At 41.7% G+C, this 19917-nt stretch overlaps 1 long non-coding RNA gene across 3 annotated transcripts in view; it reads left to right on the top strand.

Annotated features, from left to right (window-relative positions):
* Positions 1–19917, top strand: part of LOC118151398 (uncharacterized) — a 41369-nt gene that overhangs the window by 10265 nt on the left and 11187 nt on the right. The window contains exons 1-3 of one of the 3 annotated variants that reach the window (XR_004739653.3): positions 417–683; positions 18429–18508; positions 19353–19858. This is a non-coding gene — a long non-coding RNA (uncharacterized LOC118151398). Of the gene's footprint in view, positions 1–416; positions 684–18428; positions 18509–19352; positions 19859–19917 lie in introns of those variants that run through there. The other 2 variants (XR_004739652.3, XR_004739651.3) reach the window with 2 other exon arrangements.

Genomic DNA, 19917 nt, shown 5'->3' with positions numbered 1-19917 from the left:
CCCGACACAGCCTGCCCTTCTTCAGCACTCCCACCCAAACTGCTTTTCATTTCTGTGACTTTGGTAATTGCTTTCCCTCGAATTTGTCTCCAGTATCGGGCAGAAATGTTAATATGAGCTCTTACTCTCCTCCCCTGTTCTCTTGGTTTCTTAGAACATTCTAGAGAGTGATAGTGACAGCCTGCGTCTCTGTGTTCCTTGCTTTTCTTCATGTGATCAAATAATACTGAGGAACAGCATCTTGGTCCCTCTTCAGTTTGTCCAAATACCATGTCCAGGCCAACATGGCAGCTTCTACTCTGCCTTTGAGGCAGTCAAGTGGGAGGAGGTCCCTGGAGAAACTCCAACCAGCCTTCCCTCTGAGGTGGAGCCTCCGGAAGTCACAGCCTTTGCAGCGAGGAGGAGCTTGGCCCCGCCTCTTCCTGTTAGGAACCTGGGATTCAAAGGGTCAGCTGGAAGCTCTCCAGCAGGGCACTCTGGCCTTGTCTAAGATCCCGGTTTCTCCGTCCACCCCCCTTTTTTGCCCTTTTCTCCCAATAATAATACCCTGCTTTACTCACCCTGGAAGCTGTCTGCACGCCTAAATTTTCATGGCGGTGGGACAGACAAGAACCCCGTCTTTAGCTAAGCCAAGGAGAAGTCCTGCAACATTTTTGTCATGCAGCGTGGGGGCTGGAGAAGCGGTGAGTGAAATGGGGATTCAAAACCTCTCACTGTTGCTCCTAAGTGTTTTCATCCTCGGACTTCTGAGTGTGGGAGAAACATGGCCCAAACACCGCTGCTCCTGGGGGTCAGGGGAAAGGCCCTTTCGTTCCTTTTTGGGGAGCGACAGGCGAGTTGGGGGTTCCTTGCTCCCCTGTCCTGTCCCTGCCGGCGCTAGGACACATGGCCCAAGAGTCCTGCACTCGTGGCAGCTGCATCCTTCCCCCGTCTCAGTCAAGGGGTTCACTCCGTGGTAAAGTAATTGAGCTAATCTCCCTGGTGGAGGAAACACTTGCATAAGAAGAGGTTCTTCCCCTGGCATTTTTAAACGTTTTTTTTTTTTTCTTTCCTCTTCTCCACCGCCGCAGCAGTTAACCTTTAATTTTTGTTTTCCTTTTTGAAGACGTTTTTACTAGGCCAGGCCCCTTAACTAACACTGTTTGTATTTTCTGCAAAGGTTTGGTTGTGAAATCAAGCCTCCATCTTGTTTTACATCCAGGGGTCATGGACAAAACTGCTTGGCAGGGCTTTGGATAGTGATCCTATCTTAGGGAATAAATTTCTTTCTGGTTTGATACCTGCACGTTCTCCTAGTCCTGTCTCAGGAAGAACCCCATCCAGGGACTGGGTTTTCTCCTGCCTGCTCATGTAGTTATATATGTGTGTGTGTGTATATATGATGTCTGCTAAAAAACACTCTTAATTACTTTGGGCTAAAGAAGGACAAGTGCTTGGATCTAATAGTTTTTAATGGAAAGTGAAAAGCTGTGGAACTCTTCAGTTCTCGGGACTTTAATCTTTGAGAAATAAAAGTAACCCTAAAGACTATTGCTAAAATGCAGATCAGATGCAAGGTTTGCTAAATGTTTTGAGGTTGCAAACTGCTATTTGGGATTTGAGAACTATTTGATAATTGGTAGGGCCTGGGAACAATGGAACTAACCCCGCCCTTAATTGAGAAGAAAAACCTTGGTTGCAGTTAACACACAATTGAAGCAACTTACACAGTTTTACCTTAAAGTTAAAAATTGCTAGGAGTTACCATTATTACATATAATTGAGACTACTGGTAGTAGATTTACTTGCAAGGTGTGTAAGAAAAGTGTGGTTTTTAGTAAAAGGTTATAAGAAGGCATGGAAATACAAACTTTTGCCGAGGTTAAAGGATTGTTTTGAGTTAAATTAGGAAAAAGCTGAAGGTCCAATGAAGTGGTGGAAGAATTGTGGAAATTCATCTTGCAGAAGAGGTTCTCTGTGTGAACATATTAGCTAAATTCAAAGGGGTTGTAAAAGGTTTGTCCTTCTTTAAATTTCTAAATCATTGTGGCAAAATAATTTATGATAATCTGGAACCCTACTTCATAGTATCAAGTGTTTTAAACCTTGAACATTTAACAGACTCTCCAAAATCAAACTTCAATTTCAAAATTGTCTTTTGAATACTTCAGAGGGCCCCTGAAGTGCCCAACAAAGAGAGTTAAATGGGATTATTTTGACAGGTACATGGGATTGCCAAAATGATGTTCAATCTTTAGGTTATATTTTTGGTAAATAATGCTAATACTTATTCCAAAATTGCATGGGATTTCTAGAATTCTAATGTCTGAGTATATGCTATCATAATTAAGGTTATTCTGTTAAATTATTGTAAACCACAGACATAACCAAACTTCTTTGTCAATTGTGTTTTTAACTGTGACTACCCTGGACGTTTTGCTATTCACAGACAACTGTTGTCTTATTTTAATTCTTTTCAAAAGATGGTTTATAATGAGCTCTAGAATTTTAATAGGTGCTCTCAAATACGGGCTTCTGATAACTTTAGAGATTGTAACACTAGAGTAAAGGAAAATGTACAGGACTCATAAAAAGCTGAAATATTCACGGATATCAAGCAAAACAAGACTTAACTACATATAGACTGAATTTAGAAAGATGAAGTTTTTGATTTTTGGTTGGAATATTACTGATCCTTGTTTTTCAGCGTCAAAGAAACTTATTTTGAAGTATTTACAGCCTGTAATAATTAAGTAAGATATATACAACTATGATCAAAATTTGGAGCATGTTTGTTTCTCTCTGCCTGGTTCCTCTAGAATTTCGAAACTGTGAGTATTCTTATGGCAATTAGTTGTTTGTGTCAGTGCAGTAAAAATTCATTTTTCTTCTGCAACAGGACACAATTGGAGAAAGTAGTTATTTTACTACGGCTTTGACTGGAAGGGTGTGCTTCCCTTTAAGAAGTCAAGCTGGACTTACAGAGCCAGTAAAAAGCCCCATGGGGAAACTGGCCTCATACCCTTGTCTATGCAGTCCCTGTACAGGGTTCCTTACCTGTGGTCAGTAAAGACTGTCACTTGCCGGGCTGGGCTTTAAAAGTTCTTATCTGTGATTCCTTGTGGAACACACTTCCGTCAAAGTCAATCCAAAAGGCTTATGTAGAAATAATTGTTCTTGCTGCACTTTATGCAAATAATCAGGCCAAGTACAAGACTGAAGTCTATGTAAACAACTCAGTTCTAGGATCATTTGTGTCTGAACAAAATTGAGGACTGGACAGAGAGAAATTATGTTTCAAAACTTACATTTGTCATTAAATTCTAAACTCACTAGTTGTTTTTAAGTTTTTGCTTACATTTTAGACTAACCCTGCTTGTTCCTGTGAACTTACCGGTAATCTCTGCCTGCAGCTCAGAAAGAACGAAAGGGATGGGTAATGTAGAAATCTGGATCCATATTTTAGTTCCGAGCAGTTATCCTCCAAATCTTGCCAGGTGTTGGAATAAATAGGGTGCCCATGATGTGAAGGGTTCCTTTTTGGGAAAGACCAAGGGAACTAACCAGCGTCAAGCACTATGCCCCCAAATCCCAACAAGCATAAGGATAGCTGCAACTTAAATGGGTGTGTCATAAGACGTCCTTTCCTCTCCCTTGCTGAAGGAGGAATCAGTTCCAGTTTTCATCTTAGCGTTTGACTTATGATAGGGAGTCCGTGCAGCACCCCCAGAGACACAGTTTTGTCCCAGATCCAATTCCAAGCTTTGGGTCAAAGCCCTAGAAAGAAAACGATTTAAGGGATCCAGAGGTTAAAAGGCACAATGCAGGTGAGTGTGGTTGATTCCCACTGATTAAGCCAACCACAAGCTTTCTGTTTCATGGATAAAGGCCACATTAGTATCCATGGCATAAATGAGGTCTAGAGAACTCCAAAGCTACTGATGGTAGGAGGGATAGAAGCATAGGTGAGAGCAGATAATTCCTGTTCTCTGGGCCCTCCCTGCTTCATGGGTGCAAGCCACTTTGGCACTCATGGCAGTGCCAGCCAAGGTTGCCAGGACTCAAGGATGCAAGGACAAAGAGGGAAAGAGGATGCTCTTCCCTCTCTCCCTCATGTACCTTTGGTATGTGCTAGGAAGAGCAGGGAACCATGGATGCCTGCTCCCCTCTTTCTAGAGGGGTGGCCATTCACCTTCAGTCTACCCCTTTCGAATTCATCCTTAACCATTGGGACTCTTTTGGAAAGGCTTTCTTTTCCCTTTCTCCTCCTCAGTCCTTTCTTCAGTTAGGTAATTTTCTTTCCATACTACAGGACACTCCCCTGAGGTGCATCCTCCAAACTGGGAAGAGTTAAATTCCCATACCTTCAGCTGGTTGGCTTAGGATTGGGCTCAAGGGAGGGAAACCCAGAAGCTCAACATGGCAGCACATAGGTAAAGTTGTTTTGCCAGTCGTGCTTTTGACCTCCCTCTCCCTGTGCAAATTGGTAAAAGGCCTCAGATTTTTTGAGCTGCCCTAACCCCTTCCCTTGTTTCATTTTGCTCTATGTTTTCTGATATCCTGGTTTGTCTGTTCTTGCGTTCAGGCCATCAAACTCCAAGCAGTCATGCAACCAGAGCCTTTGACGATGGCCCCTTGTGGCTGTGGACCCTTAGATAGGCCTTGGAGGGTGCTCTGACTGCTGTTTCCCCAAAACAGTGCCCCCGTTAGCAGGAATCAGTTAAGATCTGTCTCCGTCCTTATCCTTGATCTAATGGGAGTTAGATGTACTTCTTCAGAGTGGGGAATGAGACAGCCAGGTGGAGGGGGTCCCTGGAGAAACTCCAACAAGCCTGCCCACTGAGGTGGAGCCTTGGAAGTTGGTGCCCTTTGCAGTGCGGAGGAGTCCAGCCTCACCTTTTCCTTTGTGTAACCTGGGATTCAACTGTCAGGCGGGAGGTACTCTAGCAGGGAACCCTGGACTTGCAGAGGATCCCTGTTTCCCTCTTTTTTCCCCTGTTTCATCCAAAAAAACCCTGCTTTACTCACTCTTTACATCATCTGCCAGCCTGAATTTTTGTGGCCGTGTGATGGACAAGAACCCCGCCTTTAGCTAAACTGAGGAAAAGACCGGTAACACCTTCTTACAGGGAACAAGTTTGTTTTCCAGATGGAAGACACTGCACAATTGTGTGCCTCACACAGGTATCTTGTCTTCCTTTTATAGGTTAATACCTAAAGGAGATAATTACTTAAAACCCATCATTTATTCCTGATGTTCCTTCTCATTTTATTTTTATTATTGACTGATTGATTGATTGAGATGGATTCTTGCTCTGTCACCCTGTCTGGAGTGCAGTGGCTCGATCTCAGTTCACTGCAACCTTTGCCTCCCAGATTCAAGAGATTCTCTTGCCTCAGCCTCCCGAGCAGCTGGGACTACAGCCACCAGGCCCAACTGATTTTTGTATTTTTTTTGGTAGAGATGGAGTTTCACCATGTTGACCAGGCTGGTCTGCAACTCCTGACCTCCGGTGATCTGCCTGCCTTAGCCTCCCAAAGTGCTGGGATTACAGGTGTGAGCCACTGCACCTGGCCATGTTATTTTAGAGAACAGATACATCACTGAAGAATGTTGACAGTACAGGGAAGAAAAAAAAAAGCATTCCCCCTACCTCCTAAGTTCTCTGGGTAATGCCCTATAAATTTGACTGACAAAAGACAGAGTAACATGAGAAAATCATACAAGTTTATTTAATTTAAGTTTTATGTGACACAGGGGTTTTTATAAGGAAATAAAGACTTGAAGAAACAGTTAAGCCTTCTCATTTTTATACTTGATTTGATGAAGAGCAGAAAGTCATGGAAAAACATGACAGGACAAAAGCTTTTGGGCTAAGGGTAGTAACCTGGCGGAAACTTAGCAAGTCCTGTGCATTCACTTTCTTCGTGCCGTCTGTCCATCTCAGAGAGAGGGGTGCTCCTTTTCTGTGAGTACAGGGAGGGCTCTGCTCACAGGAGGGTTTTGTGATTTGCTTCAGGGAGAAGAGGGAGGTCAGTCCTTTCAACACCTGCCGTTTCTCAAATTCTGTTTAGAATATGCAGTATGTCAAGTTACCAGATTTGGGGGCATCATGTTCTGAACCTCATCAACAGATAAAGCAGAGGTTACTTAAAGTGACTCTCCCAGTTTACTTTATCTTTGTCTTCAGAATCAGGTACAAAGACATCATCAACTGAGAAAGCTGAATATTTAATCAATAAGTTTCAAAGAAGTGTAAGTAAGAAAAAAATAATGGTGAGGGTCGTCTCTAAATAAACAGAGTTTCCCATTTGCTTAATTCGTTTCAAATTCTCTAAGGTGAGAATATAAGTATTTACCCCTCACTACTTCATTAAACCAGTTACTACAGGAAGTGCTGCAACTTGTTAATTTGTTGATGTTAAATTAGCATTTATATATCTCTTTTTGTGACGGTTATGTGTCAGTTAAGTAGCACTCAAATATAAATTTCCTCAGCAAGGCAATTTACTTCTATAGGAGGGTGTGTCTCTCAGATGGAGTAATGCTGAGCGCACACTTGGACAAGGGTAGGGAAGGGGTTCTTATTCCTGACACAGGTAGCTTCTACTACTCTGTCGTTCACCTGTTGGCTAGGGTTGGACTGCACAGCCTAAGCTAATTCTGATTGGCTATTTTAAAGGGAGCAGGGATACGAGCCCGAGTAGTGGGGTGGGTAGTTTGGCGGGAAGGACGGTTATGGGACAGGTCAGAGCAGGTGACCAGGATGAGTCAGGATGGAGCAGGGGACCAGGAAAACAGATGTGAACTACTGATTAGAACTGGTAGAAAAGGTTGTTTACTGAAACTACAAGGAAGTTAAACTTTAAAATGGAGAATTGTATGAGAGAGCTGAACATACGGACATACTGATTGTTTAAGATGGAACTTGGGAGTCACTATATCTGATATAACTTTAACAGAAATAATTATTGCATGGAATTTTAGGTTACTGTTACTTGAACTATTTGTTTAAATTTAGGACTATTTTACCTTAAACTCTGGTCCTGCTAGTGGGCCTACTTTTAGTATCTTTTGGCTTTTGTGAGTTGACCGTGTAAGAAACTTGTGTAAACTAAGTAAGTTTTATAGCTGAAACAGTGCTTTCCAAAGCCAATTACTCTAGATTTTTCCCTACTAATATTTATATGACTTTTGGAATTTTACTCTTCAAAAGTATAGATTTGTGAAAGAATCGCAGAGTTTGTTCTGGGAGACATGTCACGTCAAAACCTGTCTCCTCAAGTTACCGCATATAATGCCCACAAAATCCTGCCATGTGAAGCTATTAGGATTATGTTTACTTTAGGTCTTCAAGACAAATTTTTATTTTGTGGCTATGAAGAAAGTTAACATTCCATCCATCTGTTCTTCCTGGCTAACCTGCTCTTCCTTCCCAAATACCTATGCCTGATTTTTAAGAGCCTTTACTACAAATGCTCAGTTTTTGTGGGGAAAATAGATTTTCAGAGAGTGATGGCTCAAAAAAATAATGGATGAATCATTACAAAGTAGTTCTCCTTAACTTTGTCCAAGTTAACATCAGATTTGTCTTTTGAAAGATCATCTGACACTTGGGGAGGACAAGCAGAAAAGGGACCATATTCGTGGTGGTGGTGTTTTTGAAGCAGAGTCTCTCACTCTGTCACCCAGGCTGGAGTGCAGTGGCATGTTCATAGCTCACTGCAGCCTTGACCTCCCAGGCTCAAGTGATCCTTCCACCTCAGCCACCCCAGTAGCTGGGCATGCACCACAATATCTGTCTAATTTCTCTATTTTTTGTAAACAGGGGGTTTCATCATGTTGCCCAGACTGGTCTCAAGCTCCTGGGCTCAAGTAATTCTCCTGCCTTGGCCTCCCAAAGTGCTGGGGCTACAGGCGTGAGCCAGTGCGCCTGGTGTGTTGTTAATTGGAAGGCCATTAGGCTGAGATGGCTTCTGTACCTTGGGTTCCTAGGTAGGCAAACCAAAACCCAATTCAATGTAAACAATAAATGAAACTTTAAGCAATCAAAAACTTGCCAACTAACCTCTAACTAGGATTCTAAATAAGGCAAATGCCTACCTGTTGCCAATCAAGTAACTTCTTTACTCTGCCTCTGAGTTCAGCCTATATAAGGCTGCCATCCGTGTTGCTAAAGCAGACCTCTCCGAACCTCTTCCAGGTTTAAGTGGTGTGTGATTCATACATAAATCCTTAATGCTCAGACAAACGTATGTTAACTTTATTTTATCTAAAGTTTTTCTTTTAACACTACCAAATAAAAAGGTATTGTAACTCTTGTTAAAACAATAAGATAGACTTTAGTCAGGACTGTTGGAATAGATGGAGGGACTTACTGCTATGGGACTTATTGCTTTTGCAGTGGGGAAGTGAGATTGGCCTCAACAGTGAATACAGCAAAGCAGAGTGGGAATTTACAGCCAAGGAGTAGAGGTCTGGGAAGAAGGGGTTCTTTGTAGAAAATTATTATGAGAGTAGGGTAATTTTTGCTAAACTGCCCTAACAGGATTCTTGCCAAAGTCAGGCCAGGGTGATCAGATACCATCTGGAAGAAGATGGGGGATGAGGAATTTGGTCAGAGTATAGAGGGTTATGAAATATTAAGGGACAAAGATTCTAGCTGAACTCACTTGGTAGAATTCTTGCTAAGACTGGGGTCCTGAGGGCATTCCCAAGGACAGGTCCTAATTGAAAAATAGGGCTCGAAGGAGCCATACTTGGTCAAGGAGATAGTCTTAGTCATTAGCACATTTTGAAACACCAATTTGCCAGTACGTCAATGATAAACATGGGGTCTTTCTCAGAAACTGGAGCAATATAAAGAAGCATGGCCTGGTGCAGTGGCTCATGCCTGTAGTCCTAGCACTTTGGAAAGCTGAGTGCTAGGATTACAGACATGAGCCACTGCACTAATGGATTTCTTGAGCCCAGGAATTGAGAGCAGCCAAGGCAACACAGTGAGACCTTGTCTCTACAAAATAAAAAATTAGCCAGGTGTGGTGGTGCACACCTGTAGTCCCAGCTGCTACAGGAGGCTGAGGCAGGAGGATCACTTGACCCCAGGAGTTTGAGGCTGCAGTGAGCTGTCATCAGACTACTGCACTCCAGCCTGGGCAACAGAGCCAGATCTTCCCTTAAAAAAACAAATACAAACAAAAGCAAAAAACAATGAAGAAATATGAGTGACTTTTATCCCTTTTTAAAAATTAGTTTTGGAATTTTCTCATTTTAATACAATGAACACACATTACTCTCACAATAGCAAATGTTAAGAACAGTCTTTTTTTCTTCACAAATGGAAAGCTTATGTCAAAGAACAATGTTGAAAAGCAAAACATGTTTAAGAACAACAGCCGGCCTGGTGCAGTGGGTCAAGCCTGTAAGCCCAGCACTTTGGGATGCCGAGGCGGGTGGATCACGAGGTTAAGAGATCGAGACCATCCTTGTCAACATGGTGAAACCCCGTCTCTACTAAAAATACAAAAAATTAGCATGGTGGCGCGTGCCTGTAATCCCAGCTACTCGGGAGGCTGAGGCAGGAGAATTGCCTGAACCCAGGAGATGGAGGTTGCAGTGAGCCGAGATCGCGCCATTGTACTCCAACCTGGGTAACAAGAGCGAAACTCCGTCCCAAAAAAAAACAAAAAACAAAAAACAACAGCAACAACTTCCTGAGGAAAGCTTTAATCAGTCTTCAATTCTGTGCCTCATCCCATTTCTCTTATAATTAACATTATTTTTTTTTTTTTTTGAGACAAAGTTTCGCTCTTGTCCAGATCGGAGTGCAGTGGTGTGACCTTGGCTCATTGCAGCCTTCACCTCTCGGGTTCAAGGGATTCTTCTGCCTCCATCTCCTGAGTAGCTGGGATTGCAGGTATGTGCCACCATGCCTCACTAATTTTGTATTTTTAGTAGAGACAGGGTTTCTCCATGTTGACCAGGCTGGTCCTGAACTCCTGAACTTAGGTGATCTGCTCACCTCAGCCTCCCAAAGTGCTGGGATTACAGGCATGAGCCATTACTTCTGGCCTTATAATTTTTGAACATTGATAGGAATAATTTTTGAAAGGTGATAGGATGAGAAAGCGATAATATGAAAATTCTGGAAGTTAAGTATGTATTTACTTTTTAAAGAAATAAAATAGTATGGGATGTAGGTAGGGCATGATGGCTCATGCCTGTAATCTCAGCACTTTGGGAGAGAAGGTGGGAGCATCGCTTCAGCCCACAAGTTTGAGAAGACCCTGGGCAATATGTCAGAAAACCCATCTCTCCAAAAAAAAAAATAGAAAAATTAGCCAGGTGTGGCGGCATGCACTTGTAATCCCAGCTACTTGGGGGGCTGAGGTGGGAGGCTCCTTTGAGGCTGGGAAGTGAATATTGCAGTGAGCTGTGTTTGCCACACTGCATTCCAGCCTGGGTGACAGAGTGAGATCCTGTCTCAAGAAAGAAAGAAAGAAGAAATAAAATAGTATGGAATAAAGCCTCAAGTATTCACAGGGGACTGTCTCTCTGACTGATGTGCAGAACAGGCTTAGCCATGCGAAATAGATGTGAGTTCAGATCCCAGACAAGACATCAAAGTGAGTTACAGGGAGAGTGTGGGGAGGAGGATTCAAGGAAGAACTCACAGGGGCTAAAATGCTGGTTTAAAGAGGAGCAGAAATTATCTGTTAAACTGGCTAACCTGCTCCTCAGTTTTACAATGTAAATGAAACTGATAGCAAGGTGAAAAGCTGACATCCACTTGCAGGACAAATCAAGTCTAATAATTATTTTTTAGATTCACTTATGGTAGAAAGCAAGCATTTACTTCCTAGTCCCTAGTACTGATAGCCTCTTGGAATGTTTATTGGGGCTGAGTGAGTGGAAAGTTGAGGGGTGGGTGGAGGAAGGGGGATGGGAGCCTGACAGCCCCTCAGCTTTGCCTTCAGGCTTCCCGTTAGCATTACCAGGCATTTGAAATGGGTGACACAATGAGGATTTACACAGAAGGAAGAACTGTTTGCCTCTCTCTAGGTCCCAGAAGCTTCTGTATCTCAAAATTATTATTCCAAAATGATTTTGCTTTCCATTTACCCACAAGGACCTGACCCAAAAGGTATTTAGTTTTTAAATGGGCATACAAAGAATTCAAAACAAAACAAGCTCTTACAGCAACAAAACCTTATTTAAAATCCCTGGAAGGCATCTAGTGAGAGCAGTCTGTGACTGACGTGGTAAATTAGGGCTGCTGGAGAAAAAAATCAAGACAAAATATGGATTCATTGTTTTTTTTGAAAGGCAGCCATCTTTCCAAGAGAATGTGTACACCACGTTTTATTAAGAAATTACATCTTTCCCCCTATTTTTCTTTTCTCTTTCACATGCTGGCAATGGCAAGCAGGTTGAGCAGATGTGATGAGAGAATTAATACCAGTCTTGGGAACACGTAGATGAAATATTTCTTTTGAAATACCTACCTTTAAATTCCATTAGTTCAATCTGATACTGAAAGAGCCTGGATTTAGGGAAATGATTTACACAGCACAGGTTGTTTGTCCAGACTTAGAGCCCTTTTGTAACATGAAAAACGTGAAGATGAGTTTAGTATTTCTCCACTGAGTTGGCACAGGGTTTGCAATCTTGCTTTGACTGAAATAATGCGTTTGTTTTAGTGTTAATACATTCACCTCGGCGAGTGTTTTTCTTTTTTTTCTTCTAGATTCATTCATAGCTGCTACACATTCATCTCTGTATAAAACCTACTCTCCCCTCTGAAAAAGCAGCATAACCAGTCACAGAACAAGTATATAGGATTAGCACCGTATGAAGAATAAAGAGAAGCTTTCAGCTCTCTGTCATGGATGATATTTATCACATTTTCCATGACTGGCCCTAATAACAGTGCAGAGATAAAATAGGCTTGATGCATCTCTCCTGTACAGAGATTTTTACAACAGCAACCTAAGAAATTCAGGAGATGAAACACACACTTCTCCCCTCTTGCAGTTTTTATTAGTCTTAAAAATGGGAGGTGGGTGTGTGGGGGAGACTATTTCTACAAAAGTGGGCTTGAATTTTCTGTCTGTTATGCTAATGTATTCATAGAAAAAGCTGGTGCTGAGGGCGGTTCTCCAATTAAGACAAATGAGGCACATTGAATTTCTCCCCCAGGGCACAGCAGGGGTGCTGGCAAAATCTACTTTATTCTTTTCTGTCAGGACTGAACTGGAAACAAAAGCATGAAAATTCAACACATCCACTTACAGAATAATAAAGGCTGTTGTTTAAAGCGTGAAGAGTTTTGGCACCCTTCTGGGGCCTTATGCAAATCGCTCTTCCTCTCTACTGCTACCACACCATCGGTCTTGGAAATTAAAGATGTACTTGGTCGGTTAACAGCTGAAAGGAGAAGAGCAGCCTGAAACTCAATTAGATTTGTATTAAGCAAATAAATCAGGACTGACTGATATTGGCTAAACTAAAATGCATTATGGGCTGACAGTGATTCTAATTTGATTGACAAATATCTGTAGTATGTTATTAACAATAAATGAAAGATAAGAATCCCATTTTTTTTTTTAAAGGATTTTGTTCTAATAAACAATCCGCTCTCCCTCTGCACTTACACACAACAATAAACAGAGACTACTGGTGTGGTGCTGTTTATAATCCAGGCTCAAGAACACAGGAAATCTATTTTCTGTTATGTGGTTAGAGTTTGAGACAAAATTATTGTGCTAAAAGACATTTGTTTTTATCGATTTATTTGGTGTAATGTAACATCTCAACACATTATTTGGTGCACCAAGCACGCTATTTTTATTATGGTGTGTAACACAAAAGCACAGACCTGGGATGTGTCTCATTATTTATTCGGCACCCTGTGTAGTACAGGAGGCTTTTCCACACCAGGTCACAAACAAAGAGGCCTCAAATGTGGTTCAAAGTCATGAATGAAGATCTCAATAAAATCCTCCAAAGCATCAAGGAAAACAAAACACTCAACAAATTGCATAAATGTATTGGTGTGTGTGGTTGGATAAGACATTTCCTTTAAAAGGAGAATTTTGGGAGTTTCAACTTATTTCCTTGCCTTTGCTGTTTACACCTTTAGAACTCACAGAGATAGCCAGGTGTGGTGGCTCACACCTGTAATCAGCACTTTGAGAGGCCGAGGCAGGAGAATGGCTTGAGCCCAGGAGTTTGAGACCAGCCTGGGCAACATAGAGAAATCCTCATTTTTAAAATATATTTTTTAACAAACTTAGCCAGGCTTGGTGGCACATGCCTGTGGTCCCAGCCACTCAGGAGGTGAGGCAGAGGATTGCTTGAGCTTAGCAATTTCAGGTTGCAGTGAACTCTAGCCTGGGCAACAGAATAAGATCCTGTCTCAAAAACAAACAAAAAAAAACCTTACAGAGATTTAGGTCATTACATTTAACATACTGCTAAATAATTAAATAGTAACTTAGTACTTTTGCTTTGATTGTAACTATCTTCTATTTTCCTCACCTTTTCCTTCTGGCTATCAGATTAAAGACTTGTTGACTCACTGTTGTCTTTCAATTACCTTTCCTTCTACATTTCCTACCTGGCTCCACTTGCCAAATCCTGCTGCATTTTGCTCTGCATCGTTGCCAGAAATTGTCTGTTTCTCCTCTTTAAAACTTGTCCAAACCTTTGCCCCTGTGTGGGCAGCTTCCTGCCGCAGCTCTTGCCAGTACCTGTTCTCATATCTCCTTGTTGGGGCTCAAAGCAACTCCCCAAAACATGGCGCTTTGGCATGGCTGAGCACTTTGAACTAGAGATCAGAAGGCCTTAGAAGCTGCTTCAGAAGCAAAATCTCTCTCTGACCTTCTCTTGATCTCTTGTCCTCTGCCTCTCCTTCTCTTCCAAAACAAGTTATAGAATCCAGGATTTCTCTTCCCCAAGGCAGGTTATAGAAACTACAACTCCTCTCTTCCAAAGCAAGCCATAAAGAAGACCCTCATGCCAAAGGAGCCCTTCCCTGTAGCCAACAGGAAGGAATGCTACCCGAAGAGGCCAAGGTGAATAGGAACAGACGGGGCTTGCTGGGTTTTCACCCCTTCAGTCATTACCACTGAATCATACCCTTTGTCCAATCACATTTCTACATGGCTGTCTATTCTTCACTGAATATTAGCATTAAAACAGACATTTTTGACTGGGTGCGGTGGCTCACGCCTGTAATCCCAGCACTTTGGGAGGCTGAGGCGGGTGGATCACGAGGTCAAGAGATCGAGACCATCCTGGTCAACATGGTGAAACCTCGTCTCTACCAAAAATACAAAAAATTAGCTGGGCATGGTGGCGCGTGCCTGTAATCCCAGCTACTCAGGAGACTGAGGCAGGAGAATTGCCTGAACCCAGGAGGCGGAGGTTGCGGTGAGCCGAAATCGTGCTATTGCACTTCAGCCTGGGTAACAAGAGCGAAACTCCGTCTCAAAAAAAAAAAAAAACCAGACACTTTTCCCTGGGTCTTTGAGTCGTTGAATCTCAAAGTCTGAGATACGAAGACTCAATCTTTGTCATGTAAAACTTGATTAAATAACTTTGTTATGCCTTTATCTTGTTAACCTGCCCGCCCCTCGCCTTTTTTTTTGTTTGTTTCAGAGGGTCTATGTGCAGATTTGTTAGATGAGTATATTGTATGATGCTGAGATTTGGGGTAGAGATGGTTCTGTCACCCAGGCAGCGAGCATGGTATTCAAAAGATACTTTGCCTTCCTCTAGTACTCCTCAGTGTCTGTTTTTCCCTTCTTTATGTCCATGTGTGCTCAATGTTTAGCTCCCACTTGTGAGAACATGTGGTATTTTGTTTTCTGTTCTGTGTTAATTCATTAATTTACATGGGATGATGGCCTTCAGCTGTATCCACGTTGCAAACGACTTGAGGTTTTTTCTTTTTTGTGGCTATGTAGTATTCCATGGTGTATATGTACTATCTTGTTATAGGCATGTTGGCCATGACCCTTATGATGGATGAGGGAAAGGATCAAAACTTTCTGTCCCACATTCTCTACTGAACGTATCAGAGGTTCTTGGCCCAAACATTTTCCTTGACATTCAATCGCAATTACTCCTCCCCATCATGATCAATAATATTGATATGAACAGAAGACAGGGAAATACTAGGTAGAAAAGGGTGGGGTTTCTGGCAAGGATTTTACCCTCAACCTGGACCTGTGTTCCTAAATGAGAACTTCACATCCCTGTTTTTCTGCCCAAATGTTGCCTTTTGGCCTGCCACCCTATATCCTGTGCCCATAAAATCCCCAAACTCCACTGACAGAGGAGCAGAGAGTGGTGTGGCAGAGTAAAGAGAAGTGTCTGAATGTCAAGAAGAGAAGAGGCAGCTGGACATTGGAGACTACAGTCAGAGGAATTCGACCAGAGGCGGTTGAAGAGGAGTTTGGCAGTCTCCAGCGGAACTCTAGGGGAAGATTATCCTCCCACTCCATTCCCTTTCCAGCTCCCCATCCTGCTGACAGCCACTTCTAGTGCTCAGTAAAATCTCCACATTCATTATCCTTCAAGTTCGTCTGACCTGATTCTTCCTGTATGCTAGGCAAGAAACCAGCTACCAAGAGGGCAGGGTGTAAAAGGCTGTCACTGACCTGGTTTAACACTTAGCCATCTGTGGATGGCAAATGCTAAAATATCGTTGTTTATATTACATGCTCTCTGGGATTCCAGAGGTTGCCAGCAACCCCTAGACACTGGTGGGCCAGTATGGGGTTCATTCCTCACTCCTACACCTGCTAACCTGCATGCTCCCCTTCCTATAAGGGATTTGAGCACAGCGGTCGAGCAAAGGAGATACCCCTGTTTCAAGTCCCGTGAGGGGGTCAAGGGAACTCTCCAGTCTCAATATTCCTCATTGATAATGAGAGCAAAGAACACCGTAGAACGAGACTTCATGAATTGACGTCAAGTTTTGCACACAGTTACTTTCATACCAGATTAAATTCTCTATTTTTAGCTTTTCTAATAGTTTTCATCCCAGACCACTCAACTGCTGCTCTCACTTTTTCTGCAGAGCTGAGCATACGCTATGCTTTTTTTGTCACTCATTTTTTGTTACGTTTTTGCTTTCTGTATTGTCATCTTTAAAATTCATCAGCAAAATTAGTTTATTAAACTCTGACAGCCATTACAGTACTCATATATAATTTGATAGTGACAATGCGTCCACTTATTGTGAGTTTACAATAACTTTGTTCTATAATACTGATGAAGTTCAGGGCACACCAGCCCAAAATATGGCACCTTGGCATATTGAATATTTTAAGCTGAAGGAATGTGAGAAATGTGCTATTCAGGAAGGACTTTTTGACTTTCCCTGAAACAGGTCATGTAAAAGGTGCCCTCCTTATACCTGGAGGAAAGGAGCATCCGTATCTCCAAAGACACAGAGATGCTGAGAGGAATCTGAATGGACTTGTCATTTACAAGAAACTTGTAGTCTATTGTAATTAGCACCTGCACATTTTATGCTATCACATTTCCCCATGACTTTCTACTCTTCATCAAACCTCACATTAAAGCACCCAGTTTTAACCCCTTCTTCAGGTCTTCGTTTTCTATCGAAGGCTCCAGTGTCACACAAAACATATATTTCTATGGTTCTGGCTTTCTGTCTTTTGTTCCAGGAGCCCCAGCCAGTGAACCTAAGATGGGTAAAAAACAAAGGTGTTTTTTTCCTCCCATACAATATTTTATTAATGCCTTTTCAGGTTTCAGACTTTTACCTAACTTTCAATATTGTGAGATTTCTTTAAAACATGAGATTCTATATAATTTCTTAAAGAATTTTGTGTATACCTGTTTGTTCATTTTTGTTTTTTATTACATTTAAAAACATCATAGACTTTTGACATTCACTGGATTGCCCATTCTAGGCCCTTCATAAATCTCAAATTTTGGTCTTTCATTTTTGAAAATTATGATAAAACACATATGACATAAACTTTACCATTGTAATCTCTCTCTCTCTCTTTTTTTTTTTTGAGACAGAGACTTGCTCTGTTGCCAGGCTCTGGAGTGCGATAGTGCAATCTTGGCTCACTGCAACCTTTGCCTCCCAGGTTCAAGCGATTCTCCTGTCTCTGCCTCCTGAGTAGCTGAGATTACAGGTATCCACCACTATGCCTGGGTAATTTTTGGTATTTTTAGTAGAGACAGGGTTTCACCATGTTGGCCAGGGTGGTCTCAAACTCCTGGCCTCAGGTGTTCTGCCCACCTTGGCCTCCTAAAGTGTTGAGATTACACATGAGAGCCCCCACACCTGGCTGTAATCATTTTGAAGTATACAATTCAGTGGCATTAAGAACATTCACAGTGTTGTATGATGTGGTTCAGAACACACTGCCCCAAAATATGGCACTTTGGCATATTGAGTATTTTAAGCTGAAGGAATTTGAGAAACGGCAGGTGCAGGAAGGACTGTGACCTCCCCCTTCTCCCTTGAAGCAGATCACAAGACCTTCATGTGAGAGATGCCCTTGCTATACTCAGAGGAAAAGCGCATCCCTACCTCTGAAGATGGAGGGATGCCAAGAGCAATCTGAGTGAATAGGCCTTGTTGTTTTCCCCAGTTTACTACTGTTAGCTCATAAGGGTAGTAATAGTAATAGCCTTTGTCCTCTGACATTTTTCCCTGACTTTTTACTCTTCATCAAATATAGCAGAAAAATGCACAAGCTTAATTGTTGCTTTGTCTTCATTTCTTTATGAAGACTCCTTGGTCACATAAAACTTACATTAAATACATTTTTATATATTTTTTCTTGTTAATCTGTCTTTTGTTAGTCTAATTTACAGTATCACAGTCAGAGAACCCAAAGGGATAGAGACAAAGAATTTTTTTTCTCTCCTACATGTGCAACAACCACTGTTATTTCCAGAGCTTTTTTAAAATCTCAAATTTGAAAACTGCTTATTAAACAATACCTCCCCATTCTTTCCTCCCAGCCTCTTGTCATCATGATGCTACTTTTTGTCTCTGTGAACTTGACTATTCTAGATATATAAGTGGAATCACACAATGTTGATTCTTTTGTGTCTGGCTTACTTACTTAGCATAATCATAATGTTTTCAAGGTTCATCCATGTTTGCAGCTTGTGATCAGAACTTCATTCCCTATTAAGGCTGAATAATATTCCATTATGTGTATATACTGCATTTTGTTTATCCATTCACTGTTGATGGACATTTGGGTTGCTCCCATCATTTGGCTATTATAATAGTGCTGCTATGAATATGGGTGTATAAGCATCTGTTTGGGTTATTGCTTTCAGTTCTTTTGAATCTCAAGATTTGATAACACAAATGCAGCATATGATTTTTCCCATAAAATGAACACTTTCCTTATCCAAATTTTTCATGTCTTCTTTTCAGTCATAACCCTTAAAGTTCATTTCCTCTGTGTGGCCATTTTCGGCCAAGAAATGAAGCTTTATATCTACTACTGGGCAAAGGTAAGTCAAACCCAGCAAAGTGATAATTATTGTTCCCTTCCCACCACTATGTACCTTGCAACTAGTGTGCAAAGAGGAACACTGCCAAATCCTAGATTTGTGATCAGTTGCCCAATGTAGACCAAACTGTATCCTGCAGGATGTAAATTTTTTACCCTAGACTCATACTAATATTTTTCTGCTTCTTACATAGCTAGGGAAGGAAGCCAGAAGTGAGTGGACTAGATTGACACCTGGGTAATTAGAAGGCTTTGTTCCCTAAAGCCCAGTTTAAATAGTGTTGAGCTATCACTCAGTACTAGCAGAAACAGTTTCCTCTTGCTTTTTTCTAAAATCCACTACTAAATAATGTTAGGGTATCTTTGAAGCAATAATGTGTAATCACTCACAGTTCTTTGAAAGGAGTGTATTTAAGATAAAAAAAAAAAAAAGCCCAAAGGCAGAGAGCTTTAAATAGTAGCCATTTGGCAATAAATACGGTTACTTCCCCTCTTCAGCCTGCTCCACTCCCTCCCCCATAACTCTTAGCACAAAGCTTCAGATTTAGTTTTAGAGAGAGTAAGTACTACAATCACTTGAAGAAAAGTCTTTTTGTTTTTCATTTGTTCTGTTGACTTCACTGTCTTTTAAAATATCTATGTTGTGGAGAACGTACTGAATTCTGAATTACTAAGTAGCATGTCTGTTTGCTGTAGAAATGGATTTCAGTCCAACAGTAAAAGATTTTAGCTTGCCTCTATAGCAGGTGGTCTTGATCCCTAAGACAGGTGAAGATGAGATGAGAGAGAGGCTTGTGATTCCTTGAGGGGCAAAACTACTTACATCTCCTTTGTTTTTCTTGCAGACAGAGAGAAGGGATGGTGATGGTGATGGTGATGGAGAGTCTCCCGGGGAATTACGAGAGTTGTGGTGGTGTCTCACTAGGCATTGGTGAGGGAAAAGATCCTACTCACATGATTGGCAGGGCTGGGCAAAGCTAGTATGGACAGTCTCTAAAGTACTCTCAGATGGAAGTATCCATGGAGCACTTTTGATACGGTTTGGCTGTGTCTCCACCCAAATCTCATCTTGAATTGTTCCCATAATCCCTACATGTAATGGGAGGAAACTAGTGGGAGATGATTGGATCATGGGGGTGGTTTTACCTCCATTCTGTTCTTGTGATAGTGAGTTCTCACAAGATTTGATGGTTTTATGAGGGGCTTTTTCTCCTTTGTTTGGCACTTCTGTTTCACCTGCCACTGTGTGAAGAAGGATGTGCCTGCTTCCTCTTCCAGTATGATTGTAAGTTTCCTGAGGCCTCCCAAGTTATGTTAAATTGTCAATTAAACCTCTTTCTTTTATAAATTACCCAGTCTCAGGCTGTCCTTTATAGCAGCATGAGAATGGACTAATACAAGTTGTCATCT

This window comes from Callithrix jacchus, chromosome 2 (genome assembly GCF_049354715.1).
Source record: "Callithrix jacchus isolate 240 chromosome 2, calJac240_pri, whole genome shotgun sequence".
Taxonomy (NCBI): Eukaryota; Metazoa; Chordata; class Mammalia; order Primates; family Cebidae; genus Callithrix; species Callithrix jacchus.
This window is presented reverse-complemented; position numbering and strand designations above follow the sequence as displayed.